This window comes from Lissotriton helveticus, chromosome 6 (genome assembly GCF_964261635.1).
Source record: "Lissotriton helveticus chromosome 6, aLisHel1.1, whole genome shotgun sequence".
In the NCBI taxonomy this organism is placed as follows: domain Eukaryota; kingdom Metazoa; phylum Chordata; class Amphibia; order Caudata; family Salamandridae; genus Lissotriton; species Lissotriton helveticus.
This window is the reverse complement of record NC_136067.1, coordinates 1,754,057,686-1,754,069,892: the sequence shown is the minus strand read 5'-3', so window position 1 is coordinate 1,754,069,892 and position 12,207 is coordinate 1,754,057,686. Positions and strand designations below refer to the sequence as shown.

The 12,207-nt window shown below is 45.5% G+C and overlaps 1 protein-coding gene across 1 annotated transcript in view; it reads left to right on the top strand.

Annotated features, from left to right (window-relative positions):
- Positions 1 to 2,899: 2,899 nt before the first annotated feature.
- STON1 (stonin 1) overlaps positions 2,900 to 12,207 on the top strand; it is a 256,242-nt gene continuing 246,934 nt past the window's right edge. The window contains exon 1 of the mRNA XM_078649631.1: positions 2,900 to 3,210. The gene's annotated coding sequence lies outside the window, so the exon portion shown is untranslated. The remainder of the gene's footprint in view (positions 3,211 to 12,207) is intronic.

Genomic DNA, 12,207 nt, shown 5'->3' with positions numbered 1-12,207 from the left:
GTATATGGCACCGCTGTGAATAATTCATTTCCAGCTATATTTTATCTGTAAGAGTATGAGTGGAGTATGACTGTGAGTTTGAACAAATTTGTCAAATTTTGTATTGTTTTTGAATAGTAATAGTTAGGTCTAGTACATAAGGTCAAAATATGTTTGTATAAAAAATCAAGTGAAATGTAGAATAATTCAATGTGTATAAAGTGTTACTGAATAAAACATAAGAAGTAAGAAGAAAATAAAAATCCAAAAATATTTGGTTTTATTCCAATGTTTGCAGACTGAAGTGATTGTCGTTGAAATTGACTAGCATCAGCATCTTCTGTTGTTTCTCACAAGCTTGTGGCTAAGCTGTGCTACTGGTAGCCCAGACCCAGTGGTGGTATTTTTGTGGAGGCAGGCACAGCCCAACTCAGCTACAGGGATTTCCCCACCCACCTCTCTAATTGCAGCTGGTCCTATTCAGCCTAGGACTAAACACCCAGACTCCTGGAGCCAAGACACCTCACCAGCCCCTGTCACTCCCCAAAGCCAGACAGTCAATCCACAACCAGACAGAGGCACGCAGGAAGGTTTGAACAGAAAAACAGCAGCTTTCTAAAAGTGCCATTTCTAAACGCAGGATTTAAAAACCATCTTCACAAAAAGATGTGTTATTAAATTCTGAATTTAAGGGTGCCAAACTCCATGTCTCCATCTTGTCCCTATGGGAAGATAGGCTAGTATAATGGTACACAGCCTTCCCCATTCTATCCTATGGGCAAGATGGCCGTCCAATGGTGAAAAACTAAATTGGCTGTATTTCACTATTAGGACATGTTACACACATCAGTACATGTCCTACCTTTCACCTGCACTGCACCCTGCCCAGGGGGGTACCTTGTGTCTGCTATAGGGGTGTCCTATGTGCACAGAAAGGAAAGGGTAGGGCCTGGCAAGTGTGGGCACTTGCCAGGACAACATGGCATTTGACAGACTGCACACAGGCACTGCGGTGGCAGGCCTGAGGCACCATTTTAGGGCTACTCATGATGGTGGCACAATCAGTGCTGCAGGCCCACTAGTAGCATTTGAATCAACAGCCCTGGCACACTCAGTGCACTTTACTAGGGACTTCTTGGTAATACAAATATGCCAATCATGGATAACCAATTACAATAACAATTTACATAGAGAGTACTGCACTTTGACACTGGTCAGCAGAGGAAAAGTGCCCAAAGCATCTAAACCAGCAAAAACGAAATCCAGCCCAGCATCAAAAATACAGGAGGTAGAGGCAAAAAGATAGGGGGAAACCACACCAAGGGTGCAGCGCTCGTTCTTCACCCGGGCCCCCTCCTGGGACCCGGGACTCCTCGTGGCCACTTGGGGAGGACGGGCTGGGCTTGGTTGTCCTGTCTGCCCTCAGGGGGGCAGGACCTCTTAGGCTTGGGGGGTTGGGACTCCTTCTCCACGGAATAATTTTGGGGTCCTTTAGAGAACTCCTTTTGGTTACCCGTGTCCTCCCCACCCTTCTGCTGGGGACCCTGCCCACCTTTGGCTGTGGAACCCACCACCCCCTTGTGGACCCTGGTGCTAGTCCAGCGGTCCGCCTCCTTAGCAAGCTCACTGGGGTCAGTTAACTTGCTATCCAAAAGATGCTGGCGCAGCTCTGGAACACATAGACTACTCAAGTGCTCCCAACTAATTAAGTGACACAACCGCACAGGAAGGTTTGAACAGAAAAACAGCAGCTTTCTAAAAGTGCCATTTCTAAACGCAGGATTTAAAAACTATCTTAACAAAAATATGTGTTATTAAATTCTGAATTCAAGGGTACCAGACTCCATGTCTCCATCTTGTTCCTATGGGAAGATAGGCTGGTATAATGGTACACAGCCTTCCCCATTCTATCCTATGGGCAAGATGGCCTTCCAATAGTGAAAAACGAAATTGGCTGTATTTCACTAGTAGGACATGTTACACACATCAGTACATGTCCTACCTTTCACCTGCACTGCACCCTGCCCAGGGGGGTACCTTGTGCCTGCTATAGGGGTGTCCTTTGTGCACAGAAAGGAAAGGGTAGGGCCTGGCAAGTGTGGGCACTTACCAGGACAACATGGCAGTTCACAGACTGCACACAGGCACTGCGGTTGCAGGCCTGAGACACCATTTTAGGGCTACTCATGTGGGTGGCACAATCAGTGCTGCAGGCCCACTAGTAGCATTTGAATCACCAGCCCTGGCACACTCAGTGCACTTTACTCGGGACTTCTTGGTAATACAAATATGCCAATCATGGATAACCAATCACAATAACAATTTACATAGGGAGCACTTAAACTTTGACACTGGTCAGCAGTGGCAAAGTGCCCAAAGCATCTAAACCAGCAAAACGAAATCCAGCACTGCATCAAAAATACAGGAGGTAGATGCAAAAAGATAGGGGGAAACCATCCCAAGGATGCCAGGTCTAACAGGAGCCCTCCATTGTTGTAGTGAATAAATGCTTTAGCAATTTATTCAAGTATATGTAACCAGTACATAGGTGTTGGTCTGGTATTAAGTACTTATTGAATGATTTATACATCCATTAACATATAAATATTTATTCGAATGAGCCCACAGTGAATCACTGTTTTCATGCTATTCTATAGTCCTGAACAGAACTATGCAACAAAGCACAGCTTTTTTCCTTGGTGCATAGAAATCTGTCCGGCCTTTAATGTTGACACTGCTAAAGGCATTCGTGGAATTTGATCAGCGACCAGAAAAGTACGAGCTTTTCATCTCTCATGATGGGTCTGCTTTCAGTCTCCAAAGGATTTGTGCATTAAAAAATCCCTTGGAAAGCTCCAACTTCCTGCAGTGTGTGCGTTCACCACAAACAGGCGTCTCGCCCGGCCTCTCCCAGCGCTCTCTGTCAGTCGGCGGCCGCCCTCCCCCTGACGGGACTCAGCCCCATCACACAAGCCGCGTTTTCCGTTGTTTCCCTCAGACTTGCTCCTGACAGACATGCTCTGGCCTCGTCTCTCCTGCAGATGACTGTCTGCGGTGGGCCTCACGCTCAGGCCGGGGAGAGTGGCCGGCTGGAGGCCGGGGCAGCCGACGCTCCGAGGGGCGCCCAGCGGTGCCTGCATCTGGAGGAAGCTGCGAGTCGCTGAGAGTCGAGCTGCACAACTCCTCGCTCCGCTCTCACGTTTGACGCCCCAGACGTCAAAGTGTAAACAAGTAAGTGACACTTTTTTGCAGTTATATTTTGTCTTGACATCCCCAGGCAGTGAAAGTTTAAGGCTTCACTTACGAACTTTCAGGGTAACATTGGGAGGCAAACCAGCCAAAAGTACATGAAAAGAGCGGCCGTATTTATTCCCAAACCGATACCTGTTTGCTTCGTTCCCTCGGCAGTGTTGAGTCTGCATAAGTGGGGGCAAGGGGCGGGGGTTTGGAAAGGGGTGGGGGGTTGGTTCACGCGGAGTAAAGCTGCCATGAATGCAGTCAGCCAAGGGAGAAAAACTCCTTCTGAAAAGGAGACGGCCTGGGCACATTTCTGTGGAAACTGAGAGCCAGAAAATAATAAAACCCCCATGACATCATAGCTCAGCAATGCCAGCATCCCGGCCGCAGAATCTTAAAAACTTCTGGTGAAATGCGAAAATATATGCTTATTTACACACACACACCGCGGCCCTTTAAAATATATAACACCCTCTCACAATGGTCGAGGAACAACATGTCACTCTTTTGTCTATTGACAAACTTAAAAACTTTTGGTTTCTCACGGGGGTGTACCTTCTGATGGTGCAGGAGGTGCAGTGACACCAGGCCCACTGATTATTGCTGCCCTTTATAATTCAAACAGCAGTGGGGGGCCTATCCTTGTACTAGGGCCCATGACACACTGGGTATGCTACTGCTTTCTCACTAAAACACCAGAAAGGTGTCAGACCTGCCAAATGCCTCCATTATATCTAGTCCTGACTTTTTAGTCAACAGAGAATTTACTGCTGGGATGTTTATCCTATGCATACAATGTTAAAAGAAAAACTGCATGCCCTGGGATGCAACACACAGTTTGATAAAAAAAGAAAAAAAAGACTGGCATGCAAAGAGGCTTTGGCAGCTCTGCCAACATGTTTTTATATGTCTGAAGGTCTCAGCTACTGCATTTTCACGTTTTCAAAACAACCTGCAGGTCTGTGGCGCAGGCGGGCCAACCCTTCAAAGAGGGCCCATTCGGCCTAAGGCCAATCAATAACTGGGAGACGTGGAAGCTTCCCGCCCAATTATGCATGGGGGGGGGGGGAGGTCTGGTCCTGCTCCGGGCAAGACATATTTTGGGACCACGTATTTGGAACAACTTTGATTTTTATGACCCGTTTTATGCTAATTGAAGCCCTGCGTTGCATAACAATATTGAAATATGCGAAGGTTAGTATAGAAAGATACACAGAAGTGAGCGACAGAGAAATTTCACTTTCGGGGGGGGGGGGGGGGGGTAGGAAACTAGGGGGCCAGGGTATTTGCTCACTTTTCCCGTGTCTTTATATTTCTGTTTCAACATTATCTACAAGTGAACGCCAAGGTCCAAAGGGAGTCATCAAAGCGAGCAGAATTGAGCGGGTGTTGCCTCCTGAATAGAAAAACATGAGTCATATAATAACATTGTGAGAAAGAGTTGGAAAGTCGGGGTGAGGGTGCTTGTCTATGAAAAACACCACTTGACACTGTACACATACAGTATACATAGGTTGACAAGATAGCCAACTGTCACCTAAGAGTTGCCCTCCACACCCCATCCCATTCCCTGATTGTCCTTGTACAACATAACGCATTCTGGGAGATGTAGTGTTCATTCACTTCAGTTGCTGTAATTGAATTACTCTGCGGGAATCAATAATTAGTGAAAGAAAAGACCAGTACTTCAGCCTTGATGACAGCGAGCCATTGGTAGACTTAAGTATGCGGACACTGCATATGGTTCACGTGAGCTGCGTACACAACCGTGGCTATGTTCTGTGCGCGGTGACGTGGGATTAGTGCAGCTGGAGTAGGCTCTGGGTCCTGTCAGCTGGAAGAGTTTTCCGAGAGTTCGGGGAAGAGGAAGGGATGCCGGGAGATTCCATCGGCAGAAAGGAGGGCCGTGTGAGGGAGAGGTTGCAGTGTTCCTGCCTTCCCCAGCACCGGGGTGACCTTCCCTCTGGCAGGAGGGCAGAGCGCCGCTCGACCAGGCCGTCTGATAATAACTCTGTTTATTGCGTCTGCCATTTTGAGAAGCCGCGAGGTATTCTTTGATTCGCAGCTGGAACTGGACAGCGCGTTCCCACAGGGCTAAGCATTTTTCCAGACACTGAAAGTAATCACCAGGCTCCCCTTGTGCCAACCTCCTCTCTCACAAAGTTTCTCTGAACGTCTAAAGAACGAGAAAAAAAGCTGTCATCCTTCCAACAGCGCTAACTTTCACTTCAAACTCCCAGTCTGTCAAAACACTTGCAACTTTTATTTACAATGTTAGCCTTTTTGTTCCGATGTGTGCATTTCTCACGTTCTTTTACTTTGTTTTCTGAAATGCGTTTATCGGTAAATCAAAATACACTGTAAACAAGTTCGAAGAAAGAACTAAAATTCAAATAAGTGTCTTTCAGTTTGTTTATCAGGAATCTTTGACGTCCTAAATGTACTCGTTTTCATAACAACCATAACAGTGCGATGCGCATGCAAGGTTGGCCTGGGACGCCATTGGGTCGTAATTTGTTAAAACAATAAAAGATAAGTGCAGTTAATAAATATAAGATAAGTAATTTAACTAAAGGGGATTTTTAGGAGTCTGCTGACTAATTCGGGGATGCTGACTACCAAGGCCTCCTTGTCTTGATACTTGATTCCATCTCGTCGTGTCTCTCTCTCTTTCACCACCCTACACTTACTGTCTCTTTATCTCATTCTTGTAGGGGGGTTATCTCTCCATTCTCCCTGTTTTACATACTCTTCTTTTCCCTTTTCTGTCTTTCTCTCCCCTATCGCCAGAAATGAGTGCCAGCATATGAAGCCCTGGCGATCTGGGGAAGGCTTTGACCTTAACCTATACATCGTCTGACACTAGTCAGTCAAGTGGTAGGCTTGGAGTAACCCAAAGATGAACTACAGAAACAGAAGAAGGAAATGGCTGATGTAAAAACACATTTTTAAACAAGTGCGTAAAAGGCCCGATTCATTCGATTTGTGGAAATAAATGCTCCATTGTAGAATTCAGGGGCATATCTACTATTGGTGCAGCAGGTGCAGTGGCACTGATGCCCAATAAACCTTGAAAATGCTGTATTTCACAATCCCAACAACTGTACAAGGGGCCTTTTTCCTAGCTTGCACCAGGGCCCTGGCTTTCTTGCTACAGTACTCATAGGATTTGCCACAGTGGCGTTACCTACGCTAAAGTCTTAGTATGTTTAAGGAAAATCCACTGGGGATCCTCTAGTGCAGGATTTTCCACTCCCTCTGCAAATTAGAGAAATTTCAATTACCACCCAACTCTAGGTCAGGCCTGTAGCATATTTTACTGTGGGTGTTTGTAAAAGATACAGTACAGGAGGTGGCATGTTAATACGCAAATGAAAATAGGATAGTGTGTATTGGAGAACCAGGAACTGGCTGAAATTCTGGACAAATACTGCATTTAAATGTACTTGGCTTGTAGAGGGCCAGACATGTCACCTTGCACCCATTTCCGACTGCCTTTCTACAGACACACATATGGTTAGTAAATACATGTTGAAAGAGGTACCTTACCTGACATGGGCTTAGAAGCTAGCATATACAGAAGAATGCATCCAGCTGAAAGGAAGGAAAAAAATAAAGTCCAGTAAGGTAATAGGGTCAGATGGTTATACCTTAAGGTCCAGAAACAGGTTTTTGTATCTATTTCATTTGTTTTATAGGTTGTCCACTTAAAGTTTAAGCGGAAAAGGGGTTAATTTTAACTTTCTCCCACCTAAAACTTTTGTCACTTCAGTGTATGCTAATTAAATCCCCACATTTTTATCTAAAATCTCCCTCTCATCTGTATTGAAAAAGTCAATAAAAAGTAGGGAGAGTCTAGCATCATGTAGTGCTACTCTTCTCTGGTGACTCAAGGTTGTATTTCAAAGGCTTATTTCAATAGATAGTTTTTCAGGACTTCCCTAAAGATCAAGTGGTTTGAGACACTTTTCAAGGATAAGCTGAGAGATCAGGATTGTTCCTAAACGTGTACTTTTAGAAACCTATCCTGTGTTTTTGGTGAATGAACATCAGTTGTCAGAATATTGATTGGTTCCTGGTTGGTGCACAGAGGCATCAGCATCTATAGGTTCTTGTACACGAAGGCCTTGTTCCTGGCGAGAAGGACTTGTAAATTTGTATTTGTAACAGGATCATGCCACATCTTCATGACACTTCCAGTACAATTCCTGTGCAAGCGCTTTCACAGAGTCTTCATTTCGGAAAAATAATGCATCCATAAACAACGTTCCTACCACTTTCCTTAATTTTAGCTGCCACACAAAGTAGGAATACTAACACCGTGATTAGATTCCAAATCTGTATTTTAAAATATACCCATTCATTGAAAAATACAAACTACAGAGTGAACAGAAAATATAGACATGCTCAGTAATTCCATATATTTTTGAGAAGTAACGATTGCAGTCTAAACAGAGAATTATCATGGCCATTTATATGACAGACTGCTGTCACTATTGTGGCTCTGTGGCGTTGTTATCTTGCACAGGGAGTTACCTGCAAGGCCATGCACATATGGTTGGGGAGATTGGTGGTTAGTGTGACCTTGATGTAAAAAGTGGGGTGAACTACATGAGACCATAAATGAGTTCCAGTCGTGTCGCAGCAGGCTTGACACCACAGCAACACAAATGGCCTAACTTGTAAGATGTATTAGAATATTTGAATGTTGCGCGCTCCATTGAAGACAGTGGAGTGCTCTGGGCTTCTAATGGCTGGTACAAACCGGAGCACAATATTCCAATGTTTGTTCACAGCTGTTGCTGTTAACAAAGGCCTCTTGGAGCCTGAGGGGATTTCATACCCATCAAGCTCTGTGAGGCTTTTGTTTTACAAATTAAAAATTCTGCCCTCTAGGGGTGGAATGTTCTAATAGCCTTAAAGCCCTCTGTAGTGGGCTCTACCAGCCATTAAAGGTGCACTCCCTTGGTAAAGGCTGTCGCCTTCGGCCATTAACGCTGGAGCGGGCCTTTAATGGCTGGTAGAGCCCGCTACGTCGAGCTCTAAGGCTATATTAAGAGGAGCTCCTTAGCCAAAGAGAGCTAGAACAAAGAAGTTCATGTAGAAGTCTGGTACAGTTGAACATGAGAAAGAGGAAACAGATGTTAACTGTGCGTTGGTGCCTTGTATGACTGAGGTCCGGTAATGTGCTTGGATGATGAAGGAGAAAGCATGAGGTAGATACTCGTTTATTTATCTAGGAAGGTTGTGCCTTTTCATACCAGAGTTGATTATACAGTTGCTAGTGCTCCAGAGTTGAGGAGAATCACAATGATTTTGGTATTTTCTTCACATGAGAAATCACCAGATCTTGATGGTACTGCTGAAAGATTATTGTAAATATATTACTAGTGGCGCCAGAAAGGTGTTTTAAACTGTAGCAGACTGCTCAGAGGACATGAATCCTTAAAGTTGAGACTTGTTGAAATTTGCAATTTATATGGATGTATGACAGAGTCACGCATAGTTAAACCACACGTGCCTCTACTACGCTGCCTAAACCACGAATGCTCCTGAACAACGCATTCCCTTACTACACATGCCTTTACCATGCATGCCTTTACCATTCAATTTTGTGGTAAAAACATGACTGGTATAGGGATGTGTGGTAAAGATCCCACCCTATGCCACCTGCCCTTAGCCCTAACAACTACCCCAAGCCCTAAAAGTACCCCAACTCCACCCTGAGCCCTAAAAACTAACCAACCCTCCCCTGATACTTAAAAACATCTCTGATCTTCCCTTAAGCCCTAAAAAATACACCAACCCCCCCATGCCCTAAAAAGTAACCCCGAGCCCTTAAAACACCCCGACCCCACCTGAGCCCTAAAAAATACCCCAACCTGCGTGCCCTAAAAACTACCACAACCCACCCAAGCCCTAAAAACGACCCCAGCCCTCTTGAGCCCTAAAAGCAACTCCACCCACAGCCCTGAAAATAACCCTGACCCCCTAACCCTGAGCCCTACAAACTACTCCAACCCTTAAAAACTACCCCACCCCCCCAAAACCCAGCCCCAGCACCACTTACCTCACCATGTCCTCTCCCGATCCTTCCTTTTACTGGGCCTACCCATCTCAGCATCTGGACTTGCGTAGTTAAGGATTATGTGTGGTTGAACCAAGCGTGGTTGCGCTTGGGTTGAATTGGCACACATTGCTCCGCTCGCATTGGTCAGGCCAATTACACATTTATTTATATACATGACATTTTATTTTCAAATGAAGGATTTTGGGTGGTAAATGGGTAGTTTTCCTTGGAGGAATGTAGTTGTTATACCATGAAAGGAAGGATGTGTGATGCTGAAGGCCTTGGAGGAAATTCTCCTGGCTACAGTAAGCAAGGGTAGAGCATGTATGTTGAAGATGTATGGTCTCAAGGTGGTAGATGAAATGTAGATTTTGGAAAAAGGGGGTGGTGATGGACAGAGTCTCTGAATGATGCAGAATACTCTTACCAAGTCAAGAGATCATGGTTTTAATCCATCACCTGTTTTTTTTAGCTCATTGCACCATCCCAGCTCAGAACCTGGCTATATGCAAATTAGTCTGTTCCTGTCCCAGTGCATGATGGGAACAGGGCAAACCAAACTACCAAGCCAATTCTTATACTGGGAAGGAGACAAGCTTCCGGGGACCGGTTTCTGGCATCACAGCCTTCGTTGGCCCGGCTTGCTTGAATCCTGATGGTGCAATGAGCAAGGGACTCACGTCTGAGTATACCCTCCCACACATAGTGTGGATAAAATCGATTTTGGAAAAAGGGGGTGGTGATGGACAGAGTCTCTGAATGATGCAGAATACTCTTACCAAGTCAAGAGATCATGGTTTTAATCCATCACCTGTTTTTTTAGCTCATTGCACCATCCCAGCTCAGAACCGGGCTATATGCAAATTAGTCTGTTCCTGTCCCAGTGCATGATGGGAACAGGGCAAACCAAACTACCAAGCCAATTCTTATACTGGGAAGGAGACAAGCTTCCGGGGACCGGTTTCTGGCATCACAGCCTCCGTCGGCCCGGCTTGCTTGAATCCTGATGGTGCAATGAGCAAGGGACTCACGTCTGAGTATACCCTCCCACACATAGTGTGGATAAAATCGATTTTGGAAAAAGGGGGTGGTGATGGACAGAGTCTCTGAATGATGCAGAATACTCTTACCAAGTCAAGAGATCATGGTTTTAATCCATCACCTTGGTAGTTTGGTTTGCCCTGTTCCCATCATGCACTGGGACAGGAACAGACTAATTTGCATATAGCCAGGTTCTGAGCTGGGATGGTGCAATGAGCTAAAAAACAGGTGATGGATTAAAACCATGATCTCTTGACTTGGTAAGAGTATTCTGCATCATTCAGAAACTCTGTCCATCACCACCCCCTTTTTCCAAAATCGATTTTATCCACACTATGTGTGGGAGGGTATGCTCAGACGTGAGTCCCTTGCTCATTGAACCATCAGGATTCAAACAAGCCGGGCCGACGAAGGCTGTGCTGCCAGAAACTGGTCCCCGGAAGCTTGTCTCCTTCCCAGTATAAGAATTGGCTTGGTAGTTTGGTTTGCCCTGTTCCCATCATGCACTGGGACAGGAACAGACTAATTTGCATATAGCCAGGTTCTGAGCTGGGATGGTGCAATGAGCTAAAAAACAGGTGATGGATTAAAACCATGATCTCTTGACTTGGTAAGAGTATTCTGCATCATTCAGAAACTCTGTCCATCACCACCCCCTTTTTCCAAAATCGATTTTATCCACACTATGTGTGGGAGGGTATGCTCAGACGTGAGTCCCTTGCTCATTGAACCATCAGGATTCAAACAAGCCGGGCCGACGAAGGCTGTGATGCCAGAAACCGGTCCCCGGAAGCTTGTCTCCTTCCCAGTATAAGAATTGGCTTGGTAGTTTGGTTTGCCCTGTTCCCATCATGCACTGGGACAGGAACAGACTAATTTGCATATAGCCAGGTTCTGAGCTGGGATGGTGCAATGAGCTAAAAAACAGGTGATGGATTAAAACCATGATCTCTTGACTTGGTAAGAGTATTCTGCATCATTCAGAAACTCTGTCCATCACCACCCCCTTTCTCCAAAATCGATTTTATCCACACTATGTGTGGGAGGGTATGCTCAGACGTGAGTCCCTTGCTCATTGAACCATCAGGATTCAAACAAGCCGGGCCGACGAAGGCTGTGTTGCCAGAAACCGGTCCCCGGAAGCTTGTCTCCTTCCCAGTATAAGAATTGGCTTGGTAGTTTGGTTTGCACTGTTCCCATCATGCACTGGGACAGGAACAGACTAATTTTCATATAGCCAGGTTCTGAGCTGGGATGGTGCAATGAGCTAAAAAACAGGTGATGGATTAAAACCATGATCTCTTGACTTGGTAAGAGTATTCTGCATCATTCAGAAACTCTGTCCATCACCACCCCCTTTTTCCAAAATCGATTTTATCCACACTATGTGTGGGAGGGTATGCTCAGACGTGAATCCCTTGCTCATTGAACCATCAGGATTCAAACAAGCCGGGCCGACGAAGGCTGTGATGCCAGAAACCGGTCCCCGGAAGCTTGTCTCCTTCACAGTATAAGAATTGGCTTGGTAGTTTGGTTTGCCCTGTTCCCATCATGCACTGGGACAGGAACAGACTAATTTGCATATAGTCAGGTTCTGAGCTGGGATGGTGCAATGAGCTAAAAAACAGGTGATGGATTAAAACCATGATCTCTTGACTTGGTAAGAGTATTCTGCATCATTCAGAAACTCTGTCCATCACCACCCCCTTTTTCCAAAATCTATTTTATCCACACTATGTGTGGGAGGGTATGCTCAGACGTGAGTCCCTTGCTCATTGAACCATCAGGATTCAAACAAGCCGGGCCGACGAAGGCTGTGATGCCAGAAACCGGTCCCCGGAAGCTTGTCTCCTTCCCAGTATAAGAATTGGCTTGGTAGT